This window comes from Mesoplodon mirus (genome assembly GCF_964341445.2).
Source record: "Mesoplodon mirus genome assembly, chromosome: 4".
Lineage (NCBI taxonomy): Eukaryota > Metazoa > Chordata > Mammalia > Artiodactyla > Ziphiidae > Mesoplodon > Mesoplodon mirus.
The window spans coordinates 102,730,890-102,746,348 of NC_138979.1; the positions used below are offsets into that span (position 1 = coordinate 102,730,890).

The 15,459-nt window shown below is 37.4% G+C and overlaps 1 protein-coding gene across 5 annotated transcripts in view; it reads left to right on the plus strand.

Moving 5' to 3' along the window:
* TTBK2 (tau tubulin kinase 2) overlaps positions 1 to 15,459 on the plus strand; it is a 153,569-nt gene that overhangs the window by 49,336 nt on the left and 88,774 nt on the right. Inside the window, exon 2 of one of the 5 annotated variants that reach the window (XM_082620124.1) lies at positions 14,385 to 14,487. The exons of 2 other annotated variants lie outside the window; for them this stretch is intronic. The gene's annotated coding sequence lies outside the window, so the exon portion shown is untranslated. Of the gene's footprint in view, positions 1 to 1,219; positions 1,316 to 14,053; positions 14,356 to 14,384; positions 14,488 to 15,459 lie in introns of those variants that run through there. 2 more of the 5 variants (XM_082620125.1, XM_082620123.1) reach the window with 2 other exon arrangements.

Genomic DNA, 15,459 nt, shown 5'->3' on the forward strand with positions numbered 1-15,459 from the left:
AGAGAGAGTGAATAACCTGAAACATTCTGCTTTAGAAAGTGTTTTCATGTCTGTTATGGTAAAACTTGCCTTTTTTAAAACAATAGCCAAACATGAACACCTCTGAGTTGTTTCTACTTATGTTTTTGGATGTTAAACATGCTTTAATCCCATTAAGGAAGCTGCCTTCAAATCACACTGAAGGATGGATTAAAAATAATAGTATTTGTTATATGTTGATTTCATTAGCTTCAGTTTCATCGAATAACTCTTTCTGGCCCTGTCATCATTTTTGAGGTCCATTTTACGACTTGGATCCCTATTGTTTTACCACAAGCATAAATAACTTTTTTTCCGACTTCAGTCAAGTGATTAAAACCCTGAACACATGGCTAGTTTGATTCATCTTTGTATTTTCAGTTTATGACATAATCTGGTATTACTGATATTTAACTGTTTTACCTGAATCAAAATTAAATAGGGGTGATTAGCACATTAAATGATCTTGTTAAGCTCTAGAAGGTTTGATATTGCTATGGGACATTCATTAGCATCTAAAGGAATTTAGTACTAACAGAGAGAGCAAAGGAAGTTGCTATAATTGGTAGAAATAACTGTAGTTGGTAGAAATAGCAAGGCCAAAATGCTGTGTATACTCTGGTTTCTCTTCAGATTGAATAAATCTTTTTCCTTTTACTAAAAAAAAAATGCTTTGTAGCTTAGGACTCTGTCTTTGTGAACCACTGATGTGATGATGTCTGGAATTCTAGTAAATTAGTTTCTGTTAAGTTAATGAAGTGTGTATTATGTATTCTGGCAACATCTATTCTTTTAATCATTGCTCTTTGCCTTAAGCTTTCTCATTGTCCGAGTTTCTCTACTAGTTGGCTCATTTCATTAGAGCATGATGCTAATAAAATTATAGCTCTGTTTAATAGTTACTTTTAGCCTAAACTTAGCTTTCCTAAAACATGGGAAATCAGGAAGACAGTGGATAGATCAGCACCCACTGTCGCTACTAGAAAAAATGGATGACTGGAGAAGAAAGGATAGAGAAAAGGATGGTGTTCTCTTTTTCTCACCTTTTCTGCTTTTTCCCTGTTTCTTTCGAGCTGTTTCCAGCTCAGTGACGTAGGGGCCACAAACAGGTGCAGCTGGAGCTACCTCTTCGTGGTTTGCACGGATCCCAAGAGATCTGTTTTACTTTCAGCTAAGTCCATAAAGGGTATGTCAACATCAGCTTGGCTTGGACGGTGCTGCTTCACCTGTCTTTCTCCTACTTGGTCCTGAGGAGATGCTTCCAGATGAGGCAGGATACAGCTTTGTAGCCCTTTCAGTAAGTTCTCCTGCCTATTTTGGCCATGGTTTACTTAGCATTGTATGTGATAAAGCTTGAAGAACAGTTTAGTACCTTTTAATGGGTGAATTAGAGATCCTTGGATGTTGAGTCTCTCCTTTACTTCTTATTTTATCTTTCGTACATTTACCTAAAATGTTTTTCTTTCTTGCTTATAACCACGTGACATCCTATTCCTCAGGACCCTTCACTTTCCAAAATAAGTAGATTTTTAATCTTTTGGTCTGTATTTCAGTGGACAGCCCTTGACTTTCTTTTCTTGGCTTTCTGACTGTGCCTTCTGCATACTTATGCCTCACAATTTCTTTTTGTTGAAGGTGCTTTGGAATCTGTACCCTTTGAGAACATTTTTATGGGGCTGAGCTGCTTGCTTCTGCCTGCTTGTTGGCATAATGATTTTCTTACTCAGTGACCCCAATAAAAAGGCTAAATGTGCAAGGAAAAGGTATATAACCAGAGGCTAGCCCTTTATAGGATTGGTTGGTTTAAAGTTGATGTTAAATTTTTGATAACTGGTATAGGAGTTGTTTCTTTTGTTTCTTTGTGTTTTTTTTGGTTTTTTTTTTTTTTTTGCGGTACGCGGGCCTCTCACTGTGTGGCCTCTCCCTTTGCGGAGCACAGGCTCCGGACGCGCAGGCTCAGCGGGCATGGCTCACGGGCCCAGCCGCTCTGCGGCCTGTGGGGTCTTCCCGGACTGGGGCACGAACCCGTGTCCCCTGCATCGGCAGGTGGACTCTCAACCACTGTGCCACCAGGGAAGCCCTGTTTCTTTGTTTTTTTATGATGAGTTTAGCCTGAACCCTAAGTTTTGTTTCTTTTAAAAATCAATCCCCCTATTCAAAATTCTCATAATGTCTTTTCCTGGATTCCTTCAGTTCTGAGTTTTCTCCCAGTCTTTCCTGTACTTAACAATCCTAGATTTCCTCAGCTCGTGCATAACTCTCATAGTAGTATGTTCCTTTCTCACTGGCCCTAAAGTGCAAAGGCCTTAGCATTTTACCTCATCTTTCCTTCTGAATGACCTTCCCCACGCTACTATAGCAGATAACTCTCTTTTCAAAGCTCTCTGAAATATTCTGGATATATATCCTACAATTCTCTATTGAATCAAACTAAACTCCTGAATTATACTTGGGTTTTACAAATGAGTCTGAATGTTTTAGTCACTGCTCAACTAGACCACTTGTCTATAGGCCTCTTAGGTAGTACTTCTATACTCAGTTATTCTCTGAAGTTTCCTTATTAAATGGAACTGTAAAACTTATTCAGCTTTTCCTTTTATTAACATCATTGTTCAGAGCTACATCTCTATAAAACCATTTATTTGTGTTTCTTTGCTCACTTTATGACTATACTATCTTCAAACCTTTGTTTTAAATTTATTTGCTTTGACACTGTGCAAAGTGTTACTGCCTCCTTACTCTGTTAGATTCTTTTTTCTCTCTTCTCTCCCATCTTAATAAATATTTTATGGTGACATTCTACCTATCTTTACTTCTCCATTTTTATGGTCTCTTGAACTCTATCTCACTGCAGCACTCTTTTTTTTTCATTTTAATAAATAAGTTTTATTTGCAGTGCTGGTATAAGAGGGAAGAAAAACCCTTTTGTCCTGTGATTCCAAATCTGATCGCTAGTAATTCTGCAGTACCTACCATCAATACTTTTTAAAAAGATAGATTTCCTTTCCAATCTTAACAAAATTTTATACATGTCTAGAATCCTGCAGTGAGACAGGAAAATCTTAAATTTGTTTTTTTCCCCTAATTTTTTATTATGAAAAATCTTAAATATACACAAAAATAGAATTGTATAATGAACATTCATGTACCCGTTACTCAGCTTCGGTAAGTATCAGTGTTTGGCCAGGCTTGTTGCATCTATGTCCTACATTTTTTCCCAGCTCGCTGAAGTATTTCAAAAGACATCCTAGGCATCATATCATCTGTAAATACTTCAGTATGGGTCTTTATCTAATAGATAAGGTCTTCCTTTATATTTTTTAATGAAAATATTCTTTATTTCAGAGTTATGAATTACAGGCCAGTAGGAAATCTGTTGGGTTGAGGTTGGGGCATGGGTGTTTGGAAATATATCAAAAATTGACAGACATTACTTTGCCTGTAAGAGCTTTGTTGATGATTGATGATTTTGTGAATCCATTAAATTTTATCTATTGGAACATAGAAAGTCTTAGTCACTTATTCCCTACCAAGAAAAAAAAATGATATGAGAAGTAGCTTATGTTAAACATTACGAAAATTTGGGGAAATCTGCATTATTGAGAAAGTGAAATAATAACACTATGGAAACTCTTCAGGTAACCAGTTTTAAGAATGTATTGGAGAATCTCATTGGAGAGGAAGCCCATGTTCCAGTGTTTCTTTTTTTTAATTAATAGACTTTACTTTTTGGAACTGGTTTAGGTTTACAGAAAAAATGAGCAGAAAATGCAGAATCCCCATCTACAATTTCCTCTATTAATAACATCTTGCATTAGTGTAGTACATTTGTTACAATTGGTGAACCAGTATTGATACATTATTATTAACTAAAGTCCATAATTTACATTAGGGGACTCCTTTATTAATAACATAAACACTATAGTCTAAAACACCTAAGGAAATTAAGTTATTTCTCAGTACCATATAAAATCTAGCAGCCAGTATTTAATTTCTCCCGCTATCTCAAAAATATCCTTTTACCATTGAGTTGTTCAAATCAAGGTTCATGTCACATGGTAGGGACATTGCATTTGGTTGACATCTCTCTTAAGTCTCTCTTAATATGTAAGAGTTCCCCCTTCCCTACTTTTTTTTTTTTTTAATTTAGGCCTTGCCATTTATTTGTTGAGAAATGAAGTTCTTAGTTTGATAGAATAGTCCACATTCTGGATTTCATTGATCACATCCTTGTAGTGTTGTTTAACGTGTTCCTCTATCCTCCACATTTCCTGTGAACTTGTAGTTAGACCTAGAGGCTTTTTTAAAATATTTATTTATTTATTTATTTATTTTTGGCTGCATTGGGTCTTCATTGCTGCATGCGGGCTTTCTCTAGTTGTGGCAAGTAGGGGCTACTCTTCGTTGCGCTGCGCAAGCTTCTCACTGAGGTGGCTTCTCTTGTTGCAGAGCATGGGCTCTACGCAGGTGGGCTTCAATAGTTGCAGCACGCGGGCTGAGAAATTGTGGCTCATGGGCTCTAGAGCGCAGGCTCCATAGTTGTGGTGCATGGGCTTAGTTGCTCTGCGGCATGTGGGATCTTCCCAGACCAGGGCGCGAACCCTTGTCCCCTGCATTGGCAGGTGGATTCTTAAGCACTGCACCACCAGGGAAGTCCCCGCATGTGCTTTTTGAATTATGGTTTTCTCTGGGATATGCCCAGTAGTGGGATTGATGGGTCATATGGTAATTCTATTTTTAGGTTTTTAAGGAACCTCCATGCTGTTCTCCATAGTGGCTGTATCAATTTACATTCCCACCAACAGTGCAAGAGGGTTCCCTTTTCTCCACACCGTCTCCAGCATTTGTTGTTTGTAGATTTTCTGATGATACCCATTCTAACCGGTGTGAGATGATACCTCATTGTAGTTTTGATTTGCATTTATCTAACCATTAGTGATGTTGAGCAGCTTTTCATGTGCTTCTTGGCCATCTGTACGTGTTCTTTGGAGAAATGTCTATTTAGGTGTTCTCCCCATTTTTGGATTGGGTTGTTTGGTTTTTTAATATGGAGCTGCATATGCTGTTTATATATTTTGTCTGTTGATTCATTTGCAAATATTTTCTCCCATTCTGAGGCTTGTCTTTTCGTCTTGTTTATGGTTTCCTTTGCTGTGCAAAAGCCTTGAAGTTTCATTAGGTCCTATTTGTTTATTTTTGTTTATATTTCCATTACTCTGGGAGATGGATCAAAAAATATCTTGCTGTGGCTTATGGCAAAGAGTGTTCTTCCTATGTTTTCCTCTAAGAATTTTATAGTGCCCGGTCTTACATTTAGGTCTCTAATCCATTTTGAGTTTATTTTTGTGTATGGTGTTAGGGAGTGTTCTAATTTCATTCTTTTACATGTAGCTGTCCCGTTTTCACAGCACCACTTATTGAAGAGACTGTCTTTTCTCCATTGTATATCCTTGTGTCCTTTGTCATAGGTTAGTTGACCATAGGTGCGTGGGTTTATCTCTGGGCTTTCTCTCCTGTTCCATTGATCAATATTTCTGGTTTTGTGCCAGTACCATATTGTCTTGATTACTGTAGCTTTGTAGTATAGTCTGAAGTCAGGGAGTCTGATTCCTCCAGCTCCGTATTTTTCCCTCAAGAATGCTTTGGTTATTCAGGGTCTTTTGTGTCTCCATACAAATTTTAAGGTTTTTTGTTCTAGTTCTGTAAAAAATGCCATTGGTAATTTGATCGGGATTGTATTGAATCTGTAGATTGCTTTGGGTAATATAGTCATTTTCACAATATTGATTGTTCCAATCAAAGAACATGGTATGTCACTCCATCTGTTGGTATCATCTTTAATTTCTTTCATCAGTGTCTTATAGTTTTCTTCATACAGGCCTTTTGTCTCCCTACGTAAGTTTATTCCTAGGTATTTTATTCTTTTTCTTGCAATGGTAAATGGGAGTGTTTCCTTAATTTCTCTTTCAGATTTTTCATCATTAGTGTATAGGAATGCAAGAGTTTTTTGTTCATTAATTTTGTATCCTCCAACTTTACCAAATTCTTTGATTAGCTCTAGTAGTTTTCTGATGGCATCTGTAGGATTCTTTATGTGTAGTATCATGTCATCTGCAAACAGTGCCAGTTTTACTTCTTCTTTTCCAATTTGTATTCCTTTTATTTCTTTTTCTTCTCTGATTGCTGTGGCTAGGACTTCCAAAACTATGTTAAATAATAGTGGTGAGAGTGGACATCCTTGTCTCATTCCTGATCTTAGAGGAAATGCTTTCAGTTTTTCACCATTGAGAATGATGTTTGCTGTGGGTTTGTCATATATGGCCTTTATTATGTTGAGGTAGGTTCCCTTTATGCCCACTTTCTGGAGAGTTTTTATCATAAATGGGTGTTGAATTTTTTCAAAAGCTTTTTCTGCATCTATTGAGATGATCATATGGTTTTTCTTCTTCAGTTTGTTAATATGGTGTAGTACATTGATTGATTTCCATATATTGAACAATCCTTGCATCCCTGGGATAAAACCCACTTGATCATGGTGTATGATCCTTTTAATGTGTTGTTGGATTCTGTTTGCTAGTATTTTGTTGAGGATTTTTGCATCTATATTCATCAGTGATATTGGTCTGTAATTTTTTTTTTGTAGTATGTTTGTCTGCTGTCTTTTGGTATCAGGGTGATGGTGGCCTCATAGAATGAGTTTGGGGGTTTTACTTCCTCTGCAATTCTTTGGAAGAGTTTGAGAAGGATGGGTGTTAGCTCTTCTCTAAATGTTTATTAGAATTCACCTGTGAAGCCATCTGGTCCTGGATTTTTGTTTGTTGGAAGATTTTTTTTTTTTTTTGATACACGGGCCTCTCACTGTTGTGGCCTCTCCCTTTGCAGAGCACAGGCTCTGGACGTGCAGGCTCAGCGGCTGTGGCTCACGGGCCCTGCTGCTCCGCGGCATGTGGGATCTTCCCGGACTGGGGCACAAACCCGTGTCCCCTGCATCGGCAGGCGGACTCTCAACCACTGCTCCACCAGGGAAACCCTGTTGGAAGATTTTTAATCACAGTTTCAATTTCATAACTTGTGATTGGTCTGTTCATATTTTCTGTTTCTTCCTGGTTCAGTCTTGGAAGGTTATACCTTTCTAAGAATTTGTCCATTTCTTCCAGGTTGTCCATTTTATTGTCACAGAATTGCTTGTAGTAGTCTCTTAGGATGCTTTGTATTTCTGTGGTGTCTGTTGCACCTTCTCCTTTTTCATTTCTAATTTTATTGATTTGAGTCCTCTCCCTCTTTTTCTTGATGAGTCTGGCTAATGGTTTATCAATTTTGCTTATCTTCTCAAAGAACCAGCTTTTAGTTTTATTGATCTTTGCTATTGTTTTCTTTGCTTCTACTTCATTTATTTCTGCTCTGATCTTTATGATTTCTTTCCTTCTGGTAACTTTGGGTTTTGTTTGTTCTTCTTTCTGTAGTTCCTTTAGGTGTAACATTAGATTGTTTTTTGAGATGTTTCTTGTTTCTTGAGGTAGGCTTGTATAGGTATAAACTTCCCTCTTAGAACTGCTTTTGCTGCATCCCATAGGTTTTGGATCTTCGTGTTTTCATTGTCATTTGTCTCTAGGTATTTTTTGATTTCCTTTTTGATTTCTTCAGTGCTCTCTTGGTTATTTAGTAACGTATTGTTTATCCTCCATGTGTTTGTGTTTTTTATGTTTTTTCCCCTGTAATTGATTTCTAATCTCATAGCATTGTGGTCAGAAAAGGTGCTTGATATGATTTCAATTTTCTTAAATTTACTGAGGCTTGATTTGTGACCCAAGGTATGATCTATCCTGGAGAATGTTCCATGTGCTCTTGAGAAGAAAGTATAATCTGCTGTTTTTGGATGGAATGTCCTATAAATATCAATTAAATCTATTTAATTTATCAATTAAATCTGGTCTATTTTGTCATTTAAAGCTTGTGTTTCCTTATTAATTTTCTGTTTGGATGATCCATCTGTTGGTGTAAGTGAGGTGTTAAAGTCCCCCACTATTATTGTGTTTCTTTCGATTTCCTCTTTTAGAGCTGTTAGCAGTTGCCTTATGTATTGAGGTGCTCCTATGTTGGGTGCATATATATTTATAATTGTTATATCTTCTTCTTAGATTGATCTCTTGATCATTATGTAGTGTCCTTCCTTGTCTCTTGTAACATTCTTTATTTTGAAGTCTATTTTATCTGATATGAGTTTTGCTACTCCAGCTTTCTTTTGATTTCCATTTGCATGGAATATCTTTTTCCATCCCCCCACTTTCAGTCTGTATGTGTCCCTAGGTCTGAAGTGGGTCTCTTGTAGACAGCATATATATGGGTCTTGTTTTTGTATCCATTCAGCAAGCCTGTGTCTTTTGGTTGTAGCATTTAATCCATTCACGTTTAAGGTAATTATCGATATGTATGTTCCTATGACCATTTTCTTAATTGTTTTGGGTTTGTTTTTGTAGGTCTTTTTCTTCTCTTGTGTTTTCCACTTAGAGAATTTCCTTTAGCATTTGTTGTAGAGCTGGTTTGGTGGTGCTGACTTCTCTTAGCTTTTGCTTGTCTGTAAAGCTTTTGATTTCTCCATCGAATGTGAATGAGATCCTTGCTGGGTAGAGTAATCTTGGTTGTAGGTTCTTCCCTTTCATCACTTTAAGTATATCATGCCACTCCCTTCTGGCTTGTAGAGTTTCTGCTGAGAAATCAGCTGTTAACCTTATGGGAGTTCCCTTGTATGTTATTTGTCTTTTTTCCCTTGGTGCTTTCAATAATTTTTCTTTGTCTTTAATTTTTGCCAGTGTAATTACTTGTGTCTCGGCCTGTTTCTTCTTGGGTTTATCCTGTATGGGACTCTCTGCGCTTCCTGGACTTGGGTGACTCTTTCCTTTCCCATGTTAGGGAAGTTTTCGACTATAATCTCTTCAAATATTTTCTCTGGTCCTTTCTCTCTCTCTTCTACTTCTGGGACTTCTATAATATGAATGTTGTTGTGTTTAATGTTGTCCCAGTGGTTTCTTAGGCTGTCTTCATTTCTTTTCATTCTTTTTTCTTTATTCTGTTCCGCAGCAGTGAATTCCACCATTCTGTGTTCCAGGTCACTTATCCGTTCTTTTGCCTCAGTTATTCTGCTATTGATTCCTTCTAGTGTATTTTTCATTTCAGTTATTGTATTGTTCATCTCTGTTTGTTTGTTCTTTATTTCTTCCAGGTCTTTGTTAAACATTTATTGCATCTTCTGGATCTTTGCCTCCATTCTTTTTCCGAGGTCCTGGATCATCTTCACTATCATTATTCTGAATTCTTTCTGAAAGATTGCCTATCTCCATTTCATTTAGTTGTTTATCTGGGGTTTTATCTTGTTCCTTCATCTGGTACATAGCCCTCTGCCTTTTCATCTTGTCTGTCTTTCTGTGAATGTGGTTTTTGTTCCACAGGCTGCATGATTGTAGTTCTTCTTGCTTCTGCTGTCTGCCCTCTGGTCTGTTTTTCGTTTTGAGTATCACTATGAGATCATGGATTTTTATATATTTTATTTTAACCCACTGCAGTCATTATTCTTCTCAGACTAAAATTTTCACTTTTTTTCGCTAGTGGAAGCCCTTTTATATTGGCTGTTTGTCCTTCTGATGTAACTTCAGTGTTCTTTGACATTATTCTAGCTTTCTGGCCCAGTGCATGTTTCAGGCTTTCCTTGAACTTTCCCTTCAGCAGAGTTGGAATCAGGAACCCTTTTTCTCCAAGATCCCTACTTCCTTGTATTGGGAAACAATTGAGATCACGGTGTGGGGACTGGGACACTAATCGCTATTAGACCAACACATTTCTCTTAATAGGTTTTCATAAATACTAGATTTTGCCTGGTTTTTTCTATGTGCACTTTTCAATTTGTTTACATTGTTTATTTTTAAAAACATATTTGTGTTCTCCTTTAAATCTCAGGCTCTAAAAGGGCAGGAATTATGTACTTTAATTTTTAAAATTTGTTTATTTTATTTTTGGCTGCATTGGGTCTTCGTTGCTACGTGTGGACTTTCTCTAGTTGCAGTGAGTGGGGGCTACTCTTCATTGCGGTGCACAGGCTTCTCCTTGTGGTGGCTTCTCTTGTGGCAGAGCACAGGCTCTAGGTGCTCAGGCTTTAGTAGTTGTGGCTCGCGGGTTCTAGAGCACAGGCTCAGTAGTTGTGGCGTACGTGCTTAGTTGCTCCGTGGCATGTGGGATCTGCCCAGACCAGGGCTCGAACCCATGTCCCATGCTTTGGCAGGGGGATTCTTAATCACTGCACCACCAGGGAAGCCCTGGAATTATGTACTTTTAAACTTGACATATTATGCTTAGTGGCAAAATGATAGCAGACGGTGGCTTTGTGTTTGCTGATACATTTGTAAATGGAGATGTGGAGAATAGGATAACATTAACTCTTCTGTTTTGTTATTTTGTTAATAAAATTTAGTTTTTTGGTAAGAAAAAGAATTGTTAAGATTCTGGAATAATTTGTTAAAGAGTGTTATAAATACTAGTTGATAAAGTCACCTTTTGATGACTATGGCTTAGATGCTCAAAACCGAATTATATAGATGTTCAATTCTTCATTGTTACAAAAGCCAGTCACTTGGGTGTTCCAGAAAATGATTTCTGTTTGGTTTGGAAGTTTTTTTAACCTTTGCATATAGGTGGTGTAATATTTTGGGAATTCAGAATATTATGACTAAAATTTATCCTTATATCTTTTCATCAAAGGAAGTCTTCCTAGGATCTTTAAAAGTTTATATTTTGTTTACTTGCTTCCAACTGAAATATAAATATATACCTAAGCTTAAAAATAGTTTTTCTTTAAAAATATTCTGTAGATCAGGTTTCTCACTAATTCTTATGTGTCTTCCCTCCATAATGTGTTCAATCTAATGAAGTTTTTTATACTTAAAAATCACTACTTAGGGCTTCCCTGGTGGCACAGTGGTTGAGAGTCTGCCTGCTGATGCGGGGGATACGGGTTCGTGCCCCGATCCGGGAAGATCCCATATGCTGCGGAGCGGCTGGGCCCGTGAGCCACGGCCGCTGAGCCTGCGCGTCTGGAGCCTGTGCTCCGCGATGGGAGAGGCCACAACAGTGAGAGGCCCGCGTACAGCCAAAAAAAAAAAAAAAGAAAAAAAAATCACTACTTAAATCAATGAGTGACTAGAACCTTGCCCAGCCTTTCTGTCCCATTTTAGCTCTTTACTTCATGCTGTAAATGAGCAACATCATCTATCTCTTGTGTTCTTTCAAAGCACCAACTTGAGTAAAACTGAGGTTTTTCTCTTTATTCATTACCTTGGGTGAAAAAGTAATTGATTAAAAGCTTGTTGAATTATTTAAAAGTTTTTCTCCTCTACATCCTCTAAAAGCAAGTGAAGATCCTATTAATATTAAGAAATAAGAGAGTAAATGCCACTGTTTGATAACCAAATAATTTTATTATTTTCAGTTAAAATAGTTAGGAATTAATTTTTCTTGCCCCATATAAATGCAGGGAAAAACTACCTTTTTCCTAACAGCCCATAAAGAGATTGTGATTTTTATTCTGACTTATGGAGACTTTTTTTTTAAACCCTGAAATATTGGTCCTGGATTTTATTTTTGCCTTAGAAACTGCAGAGCACAAGCTGAAAGTTGAGATGAAGGATAACTATTACGGAAGATCAACTGCACCTCTTCTGCCTTCCCTGCTTGACATCTCCAGCTACTGCTGTAATATGTGATGACTTTCTTACCTCAGTCATAAGAATATAAGAGATATGTAAATTCTGGATTAGACCTCTGGTCTGTTCAGTATGGAATGTCTATGAAAGTTATTCCAAATTTGCTTGCCCTCGTTAAGTCTCTGTTTAATCAAAGGGTGTGTTAGAAGATCTCTGATGACTCCTTTTATGGAAGAGCATAATAGTCAGACTCCGGGACCTAAAGGTTTGGGATAAACCCTTACCCCTCATTATATATTTTAACGTTTTAAAAACCTATCATCTTTCCTTTTGTTCATTTCAGCCTGTGCATTTTTTCCCCTTAAAGTAACTTTTGCTTGCCCTGGTTAAGGTTTGTCTTTTCTATCAAAGGGTGTTAGGTGATCATTGAGAACTTTATCTGTTAGTATGTCCATTTTAGCATTTCCTGACTTGGAAGATTTAACTTTATCTGCCAGTTTAGTGATTTGTCTATTCATTACTCTATTTGGGTTTAGAAAAATGACACATAAGGAATATTGGGTTGGGGCTTCCCTTGTGGCGCAGTGGTTGAGAGTCTGCCTGCTGATGCAGGGGACATGGGTTCGTGCCCTGGTCCGGGAAGATCCCACATGCCGCGGAGCGGCTGCGCCCGTGAGCCATGGCTGCTGAGCCTGCGTGTCCGGAGCCTGTGCTCCGCAACGGGAGAAGCCACAGCAGTGAGAGGCTCGTGTACCGCAAAAAAAAAGAAATATCGGGTTGGCCAGAAATTTTGTTTGGGTTTTTCCATAAGCTCATGTGGAAAGACCTGATCAAAGTGTTTGGCCAACATAATAGAATAGGTCTAGATTATTTTAAGGAACAGAGGTTTATTTCCTTGAAAGAGAATATAATGTATATAAGTATATATATTTATATGTGCTTTATATGCGCAAAGAAAGTCTGGAATTGTATAGAACTCAAGAGGCCATTTGGAATGGTTATATTTGGCTATTGGAATTAGAAGGAACAGGGCAGGAAAGGCTCTTTTGCTGTTTCCCTTTATACCCTTCAGTGCTTAAGAAAATAAGACAAATATGCAAGCATTTCTTTTACAATAAAAGAATTAAATGATAGTAATAAATATCTTTAAAATCCATTCTTACTCTTTATCTTTTCTCAAATTTCTGAATGCTTGAAAATACCTGGTAAATTAGTGCAGTATAGTGTAGTGTAATGTAATTGGAAAGCTGTTTTGTGTTGTGAAATTACTTTATAAATGGTTGGTAATATCTTACTTGTGGGAAGATCTGTAACAGTGTTTGAGTGCTTACTATATGCTAGAAACAATGTTACTGAACGCTAGGCTCATTCATACATATCCTGCTTTAATATCTTCTATCTGTCTCATATCTAATTTATGCATAAGATCTTCCATTTTTTTTACAACCCTTTTTAAGAGTGTAAATGTTCATGGTAAAAGTATTTAAAAATCAAACAGAAGAATAATGTGAAAAGTAAAAGATTTTTTCTCTTAGCCCTTCACTCTCCTTCTCTAATCACTCTTACTGGTTTCTTGTGTTTTTTTTCCAGAAACATCCAATACATATTTTAATCTATTTATCTACATACATACATACATATATATATATATAATTATATAGAATCATAATCAGATATAAAGTCATATAATCATATGATTTATGGATATATTTGGATATATAATCATGTGATTATATAAGATGTGTATAATAATATCATGTGTGTGCCTGTGTGTATGTGTGTGTATAAAATCTCCCTCCCTACCCATAACCCCCAACCACGTGTGGAATCATACTAGTATATACTGTCCTGCTACTTGATGTGACCCTTTAGATTCAGACAGTAAGACTCATTTTCTATGCACCTTTATGTTCTGCAGTGGAGTGATCCTTCAAAAATACCAGTCAGATCATGTCACCCCCCGAACATTGCTAAAACACTTCAGGGCCTTCCTTTACTCAGGTAAATCCACCCACCTTAGATTAACATGGCATACAAAACTTTGAACTGATGCCTGCCTGCTTCTCTAGCCTCATTTCTTGAAACTGTTGGGCTTACACTCAGAGTGTTGGTCATCCTGAAGTTTTTTTCAATTTCTTAAACAGTTTATAGCTCCTCATCTACAATTGGCTTCCTCTGTCTCATACTTTGGATAAGTACTTAGTCTCAGTATTTATAAAAATCCACAGGTAGAATAAGATTTAAAGAAGTAAAGCAAAGTACAATTAAGAACTTCACTTTTTTCTTAAGCGTTTAATTTCCAAAAGTATATGTGCTTTAAAAAATGTGATCCTATTAGCTTGCTTGTTCCCTTTTCCTCAATAAGGTTATTACAGGATTTATTTATTTTTAAATTTTAATTTCTTATAACCAAATTTAACAAATAGTTTAGTCAATCAGTTCTACAAAATTTGTTATGAAAAGCAGTAGTCCAGGTTCTGGTTCCAGATAAGATGGAGTAAGCACACTTCACCCTGTCTCTCCCACTGAATGCAGCTATAAGACCTGGACAGAATGCTTGGAGTGGCTATTTGAGGACTCTGAAAAATAAATAGTAGGAGGCAGATTGGGGAAGAAGACCAGAATTCAAAGTACTACTGAACCGGCGGTGAGTTTACCATTTTTTTTTTCTTCCAGTATGCCCCAGCCTGAACTTAATGTATCCTGAAACTTGGACGTGAGCATTATTAACATGGACAGAAAAAGCACCACGAGAAGCCCTCTAGTTCTGACTCAAGGAGTAGGAAAGGGGTATCCTAATATTCAGAGAAAATGTGGCAATCCCACATCTTCTCTTTTTTCTTTTTTTTCCCCCTTTTCTGCATTCTCTTGCCCGCAAGGCCTCAAGCAATCCTGGGCAGTAGCTGCAGTGGCGTCAGTGGGGCAGGCAGGAGCCTAAATGTGAGAGGGAAGGGAACCTTCCAAATGCCATTGCTTTTCTTCTCCCTCTGCTCTTCTGTTGCTTGGCCCTTATGTGGGCACAGTTACAGGAAGTACATGGCAGAATGGGGTTAATGAAGCCCCAGCTTTCTGCTGGAAGGCTGAAAAAGGGAAGCCCCAGGAAACCAAAAGATTGCAGGAGAATGAGGAGCTTGGGAAACTGATCACTTAAAGTTGCTCACGGACTTCTGAGCTGACTTCCAAGCTGTGCGGGCATGAGTGTGATCCTAAACAACATACAAAAACATTGAGGACTGAATTATGGGATAGACCACCCCCAAGCCCCAAACTGGACACTGCGTGGAATGATTATGGAACACATTCAGTATGACTACAAAGGCTTTGCAAACTGAACTGAAATTGGAAATGCAGCCTGCAGAAGGATGGTCAGAACTTGAAGTGTGAACCCAACTTGGTCAATTACTGGCTAAAACAAAAACACCAACATTCTTGGTGGGACTTAAATAAGACTCAGATTCTCATAAGATAATATTCAAAACGTCCAGAATACAACCTTGAATTACTCAGCTTAAAAAGAACCAGTGAAATCTGAACTCACATGGGAAAAGACAGAAAACAGATGCCAGTGCCAGGACCACAGATGTTAAAATTATCTCAAGAAGACTTTTAAAATCAGCTATTATGACCATATTCCAGGAATGAGTGGGAAGATAGAAAGTCTCAGCAAAGAAATAGAAAATATAAAGAAGAACTAAATGGAAATTTTAGAACAGAGAAATACAATAATGGAAGTGAAAACTCACTGGATGGG